General features: G+C 31.1%; 1 non-coding gene across 1 annotated transcript; it reads right to left on the bottom strand.

Annotated features, from left to right (window-relative positions):
- Nucleotides 1–527: 527 nt before the first annotated feature.
- LOC119510813 lies at nt 528–669 on the bottom strand. The gene has a single exon (XR_005212031.1). It is a non-coding gene; the product is annotated as a U4 spliceosomal RNA (small nuclear RNA).
- Nucleotides 670–6,911: the final 6,242 nt, after the last annotated feature.

Below are 6,911 nucleotides of genomic sequence, written 5' to 3'. Positions count from 1 at the left end.
CTTTGCTCAATCTGGATCATTAGCAGATTAAGCTTTTAAATACTGTAAATAAATATGTTTTCACTTATAAATAAGATAATTAAATATTTAAGTTGAATGCAGTGTTTAAAAAGAACAACAAATTTGTGATTATACTTTTAAAATTAACTATATGAAATTAAAAATATATAAAATTAACTATATGAAATTTAAAAATTAAACCATATAAAAATTGCCATAACATATATGACTTTTGAGCTCCTTAATAATATGTTTTGATATTAGAATATAAGACTTGTCAGAGTAAATGCCAATAAGTACTGTCTAGATTACAGCCTAAAATCCATCCTCTATCCTCCCCAAATTTCTTTCTAATTAATTTTATCCTTCAAAACCAACAAAGTAGAGATCATATTTTTAGAGTTATACCTATATACATATACATATATGTGATTGATAACCAATAATAAAATAAAGAAAAATCATATTTCAAAACAGGAAAGGAGTGATTTTTTTTAAAGGTCTTTTATGTGAATAATGAATACTCAACTCCATAGAGACTGTCAAAAATTGCCAATGCTGACTATATTTGAAGTTGTCACTGTGGGGTATTGGGAAAAGTTTTCAATTAGCAATAATTGTGCCTCAGATAAACTTCATTGCCTACAGATTCTGCCCCTGTGAAAAGCTGAATATTTCTTTTTAATGAAACATTAGAAGGCTAAAAACAGATGAAAGACAGAAACAAGCTGGTTTAGAGTAACAAACCCTATTAAAATTTCACTATGTTTTCTAATAATTAAATATTCACAATTATTTGGCAGAAAACATAAGGTAAAATAATGTTGAATCATTTAATTCCACCTCATAGGAGGTCTTCCTTCAATCTGAAGGAATAATTAATTTTTCTCCTTGTCTGTGGGTATATATATATATGTATTTTTTTTTTCCTCGCAGTTGTCAACTGAGAAATAACAAACTGAGCTGTAAAGCAACAAAAATGTTTATCTGGGATCTTAGAATTGCAATAATTTAGGAAGCACAGATTCATATAGCAACCTAAATTGTATCCCAAGTTGGGGTTGTTAGGCAAGTGTTTCTCAAAAGAAAAAGAGGAAGAATAAAAAAGGGAAGTTTGTTGGTGTGAGGGTCTTAGAAATAAGTTTCATTTTTTCAGAAAGACTGGTTTTGTTAGCGCTTCCAGTTTTGTTCGTAAGAGCCAGATTCAGGAATATCCAGGAAGCATAAGTGCCTTTCTGTATGCACAGCTCTCCAACTCCATTTTAACTCTCCATTTTTCTTTCAGAGAACTAAATATGTAGACTACAAAAGCAAAAAAGGGAAGAGAGAATGCTTGTATTATATATAAATCAACTTTCTGAAGTTATGTCAGCATATCAAATGCATCAGAAGGTTTTATTCTAAAAGTGTATTCCATTTTAGGAAGTAGATCTTGGACTCCTATTCTAGTTTTTTGTTCAGGATAATCCAGAAATACAATACTGAATATATAACTGAATAAAAAGTTAATTCTTTCTAGTGAGAAAGAAAGAAAAATAATTTAAAAAATTTAAAATTTTAGCCCAATAAGAGCCATTAATCATATAAGATAAAATATTGGAAAGCAAAAGCAACCAGTAAACACAGGGAATTGTAACTGAGAAAGATACTTGTAACTTAAGAATTTGTCACATGCATAGGTATAGGAAAAGAATAGCTCACAGAACTATCCTATTTAGTATAGATGTACTATCTAAAGACCAGACAATGTATATATTCTTTCTTTTCACCCAGATTCATGAAAAATAATTTCTATGACCATAGAATTCTTGGTTAACAGTTTTATTATTTCATCTGACGAAATTCCACTTACATATAGCTGACAGTTTTGCTGTTGAAAAGTTGACAGTGAATCTTCTTTTTATCTGCTTTTAATATCTTCCCTTTCTCTTTAGTGCAGCTTCTCTCTGAAGTTCCTAGATGTCCATTTATTTTTATTAATCCTTCTTGAGTTTCACTGGATTTTGTTTTATTGAGTTTTTGGTATTGGAATTTTTTGAGCAACTCTGGCAAATTCTCAGCCCCTATTTTCTTGAATATTGTGCTTTTCGCATCCTTTTAATTACATTCTATAAGCCATAAAATTCAGTTGATGAACCTTTGAACTTTTTACTATATCCCTAAAGACTCTAAAGTTCTCCTTCATAATTTAAAATATGTTTTCTTTCTGAACTGTGTTTAGCATCTTTAGATCTATCTTTCGGGTCAGTTATTCTATTTTCAGCAATATTTAATCTGTTGATTAGCCAATCCATTCCATTTCTACTTTCTACTATTAAAGATTTTCCCTCAGGAATTCTATTTGTTACTTTTCAAATGTGTTCCATCATTTCTTATGGATTTCAGTTCTTTATCCATGTATTTAGGATCCACAATTATCCTTTAAAATGTGTTAAATATGTTTCTCTCATATGTTTCTGACGAGTTTGAATTCCAAGAACTCTGTGGGTTTCATTCTGATAATCTATTGTATCTTCTGCAGTTTCTGACAATATTCTCCTTCCATGTGCTTTATTTGTCTTTTGAAGTTCATGCTATTTGCTGTTGTTGAGGTTGTTGTTTCTCCTTGAAACTTGATTACGGCAGTCCCTTGAGCCCTTTATTAAACTCACCTTTCTTCAGATAGAATTTGGGTTTCTTTCTGCCTATTGTCAGAAGGCATTATCAGCCAGTTAATATTATAAATGCATGCAAGTAGCATGAATTCAGTACAAATCCCATGCTAGGGTTAGCTTGTTACTATAATTCAGAGGAGATTCTTTTTTTCCTTTCAATCTAATGCCAGTGAGATCTAAATTCTTTACTGCCTTCTTTTTGATGGATATATTTACACTTACACTGAAGGAATAAGCCTTTGGTGCCTAACTATATATGAGAGTTGCCAATTAAAGTTGCTTTGGGCAATTCTTAATCATTCTTTATTTTTAATCGTATTTTTTATTTTAGCATATAACATATATTCATAGAAGTAATAACTTACCAAATGCACTTTAGCAAGTAGTTAGAGAGCAAACTTTAAAGAACATTATGGTTTACATTTCAACAGCTTCAGTTATTTCCTTATTGTGGTAAATAGCATATACATGAAAAAATATCTTTCTAAGTATGACTTAACAAGTAGTTATATAGGTATTTCCAAAGTTGTTATGAGTTTCAGTTATTTCTTATTGTGAAATATATATACAAAAAGGTGATAGCTTTCAAATTACAATTAACAATTAGCTATAGAACAAATTTCAAAGGATGATATGGGTTACCTTCAATCCAGTGACATTGCCTTCACTCCAGTGCTTTTTAAATTTTTCCATGTTATGACATTCATAGAAAATGTTAGAAAATATGTGACATTGGAGAAAATTTGTAGATTACTTGAGATTGGATACAACTGGCCTACCATTTCAAGCTTTGTTAGGTGCCTGAGTGGAATCAATATATATTTTACACACTTGTAACCCATTTTACACATTTGTAATTCTTTTTGGAAACAGGTTGCGGTCGCAATACAGATTATGAAGATCAGTACTTTTAGTTCTCTGCATTGCAATATGTAAAAGTTTTCTTCTTTCCCTTATTAATTGTAAAAAGTTCTTGAAAATAAATATTTTCCTACTGAAAAATTGTTGACCTTTTCTGAAACTTGTAGTCGGTACCTAACACTTTTTAATAATATGCTAAGCAATGAAAAATTTAAAAACAACTTTTGTTCTTATGTTAAATATAAAAAAAATTACTTGCAAAAACTGACATGAAATATATAGCATATGAACTCTGCCCTCTTCTGTTTATCAAAGCCTAGTCTTTCTCCAAGTACAAAGAGATAACTCTATTGTTTCCCAAGGGTATAAAATCAGAGCACTGCAAAACCAAATTAAAAATAAATGTACCTATTCAAGTGAAAAAGTACAGAAAGTGCATCTGTTATTTATGACACCACCAATTGTTTCATGAATTTGCTGCTTTGTTTCACAATATAAAAATGACAAACAAGGGTCACAGTACATTTCTATGTAGGCCATGTGAATAATAATGGGAATTTGGGGATTCATTTGGATAACCCAAGCCAAAAATGCAAATGCCACTTCACCTGAGATAAAGGTAAATAAAAAGTAAGATTTTTATTTTAAGAGTTATTATTTTATCTTTGACTTATAAACAAGTAAATTTAGACAAATAAAGAAATTCTAAGTGCTTTTAGAAATGTTTTATAATTAAACTTCACATGTGCACACACATACACCCACTCCTGGAATTTGATATCCATAAGAGAACACTGAGCATCAGAAGGGTTAATTGCCCGAAGTCACACAATTAAAAAATACTGCTGAAATTTATGAAAATTTCTCCTAAATTACAAGGACAATGTTCATCTAATCATTTCCTATTGCAGCATTAAAATGTAAATATCACATTGGATTACTGTAGATCACACTTCAAAACATGGAACTATCAAACTGAAATACATTTGATGAGATGTATAAATATTTGTTTCATATGACACTTCCATTTTATTAAAAATCTTTAAACTTTAAGAATTACTGTAAGATTTAAATGATCCTAAACTAATGTTTACATATTTAAATTTCCCACATTTAGCCAGTTATATTTAATTAAGCTCTATGGATATTGGAAATTTGATTTACATTAATTTGGTTAATAATTTGGCTCCCTGTAAGAGAGGATTTGGATTGGTATCTATTAGAAATTATTTCTTACAGAAATTGTTTATATTTTTGTCAAAAATCTTGCCTTTAAAGTTGTTTCCTAAAAAGTTATTTTTATACATAAAATAATTTGAAAAGACTGAATGTTAAATAATGGTATCTTGAAATTGTGATATTCTTTGTGGAATAATACACACTTTTTTTTTTAATTTGTAAAGATTCTAAACAATAAGAGTGGTTGTTGTATATGTAAAACATACAGGAGGAGCAAGAAAGAGAGAAATGCATTCATTAACAGTTAGATGAATATTAATATTAATTTATAAAATATATTAATATATTCATTACTGTGGTGGTTTGAAGCTATATTTACCCCAGAAAAACATATACTTAAATCTAATCCATTCTCATAGGTATAAACCTATTGTAAGTAGACTCTTTTGATGAGGTTACTTCAGTTAGGTTGTATCCCACATCAACCCAGATGGATCTTAATTCTATTAATATAGTCATTTACAAGAGAGTGAAATTCAAAGAAAAGGAAAGCCATGGAAGCAAGAAGCTGAAATCAATGAAACCCAGAAGAGAAGGAAGAGTCCAGCAGACACCACCATGTGACAGAGGAGCCAAGGATTGCCAGCAGCCTGTTTTCAGGAAGAAAGCATCACCTTGATGATGCTTTGAATTGGTCTTTTTCTTGGCTTTCTTGGCTAAGTTAATAAATTCTCCATTGTTGAAGCCAAACCATTGCATGGTATTTGCTTTAAGCAGCCTAGGAAACTAAAACAAATACTATTATATTAAGATTAAATATTTTAGACATCAAATATTTTAACCATTTAATATAGAAATCCATTTCCTCAAACTCACCTCACTTCACCCCCTACTGCCCTGTGCCCCTAATTTTAAAGTTTACCTCCAAAATACATTTTCTCAATAAGACATGCGGTATTCATGAGTGGGCAGTTACTTATTTTCATATGAAGGTCAGTGTTTCCAGGGAAAAGGCATTAGCCAGACAAATACTCACAGTTTCTACTGGTTTATATAATTAGTGGCCTAAGAGAATGCAGAGGAACCAAATATTGTTTGCAAAAATTTCATATTTGATATTATATTAAAAGCACCAATGTGTCATTATGAGAAAGGTGAGAATGTGGTTGGGTTGTCTGATAATTATTTTAAGATTAATATTTTATGGTTAACACATGCATGTGTATATATATACACACAGTCATTCTCATTTGTGATAGTTATGTTCCATAAATTCATCAAGAACACTGAATTAACAAATACTAAACAAGTGCTCCTGGAGAAAAACAGAGTTAGTTTCCTGGAAGTCTATAGTCACATTTCCAGTCAATACACTACATTTGTAAATTCAATTCATTACAATTTTTTGGTGTGTTTCTGTTAAAGACACCTTATTTAATATATAGTGCTGATTCATTAACACTGAATTCATGTCCAACAACACCGTAACTCATGTCTGAACAAAGCTTATCTTACACAGGCATTTTCTCCATAAGGCACTTTACAGCCTTTTTGTGCTTGGGAACACTACAACACTGTCATCACTACACTTGAGGGACATTTTAAACCCTGAAATCACCAAGAAAAAGTACAAAAATTCAAAAAACATGCCACTCAGTATACCACATAAAGGACACTTTTACAGTATGAGGACTGAAACAAGAAGGTAGAGTGTTGCCTTGTTAGAGCTTAGCTGGGAAGGTGTGTGTCTGGCAAGTAAAAATTTTTGTCGCTTTGTTCATGCCTGTGAATGACTGCAAAAGCACTCTGTGAGTATTGATTTGGGGGCTACAAATAAATTTTAACAAGTCGGCAAATTTGTAAACAGAATCCATGATAATGAGTATGGACTTTATATATACATCTTACATATACTCTCCAGTGGCAGTAGAAAGTGCCATTACCTTTTAGGAGCTGCTGGCTTGCAAAGGTCTTATTACAGCTCTGTTCATGGTGATCCTTCCACAGAGGTAATACAGAGATGGATAAGAAACAATTAAAATGAATCTAGGGCCCCACATAGTAAGAGAAAAGTAGTTTCTTAGGAAATGACAAGCAAGGTGAGAAGGGGAGGTGAGAATAGATGACAACTGACCACCTCGGTTCATGATTTTTTCTTCAAAGTGCAGCGTTTAGGGTAGCTATCCCTCTAGGTTTTACCTGCTAGAGCAGGTGTTT

The sequence above is a fragment of the Choloepus didactylus genome, chromosome 1 (assembly GCF_015220235.1).
Source record: "Choloepus didactylus isolate mChoDid1 chromosome 1, mChoDid1.pri, whole genome shotgun sequence".
NCBI classification, from domain to species: Eukaryota; Metazoa; Chordata; class Mammalia; order Pilosa; family Megalonychidae; genus Choloepus; species Choloepus didactylus.
This window is presented reverse-complemented; position numbering and strand designations above follow the sequence as displayed.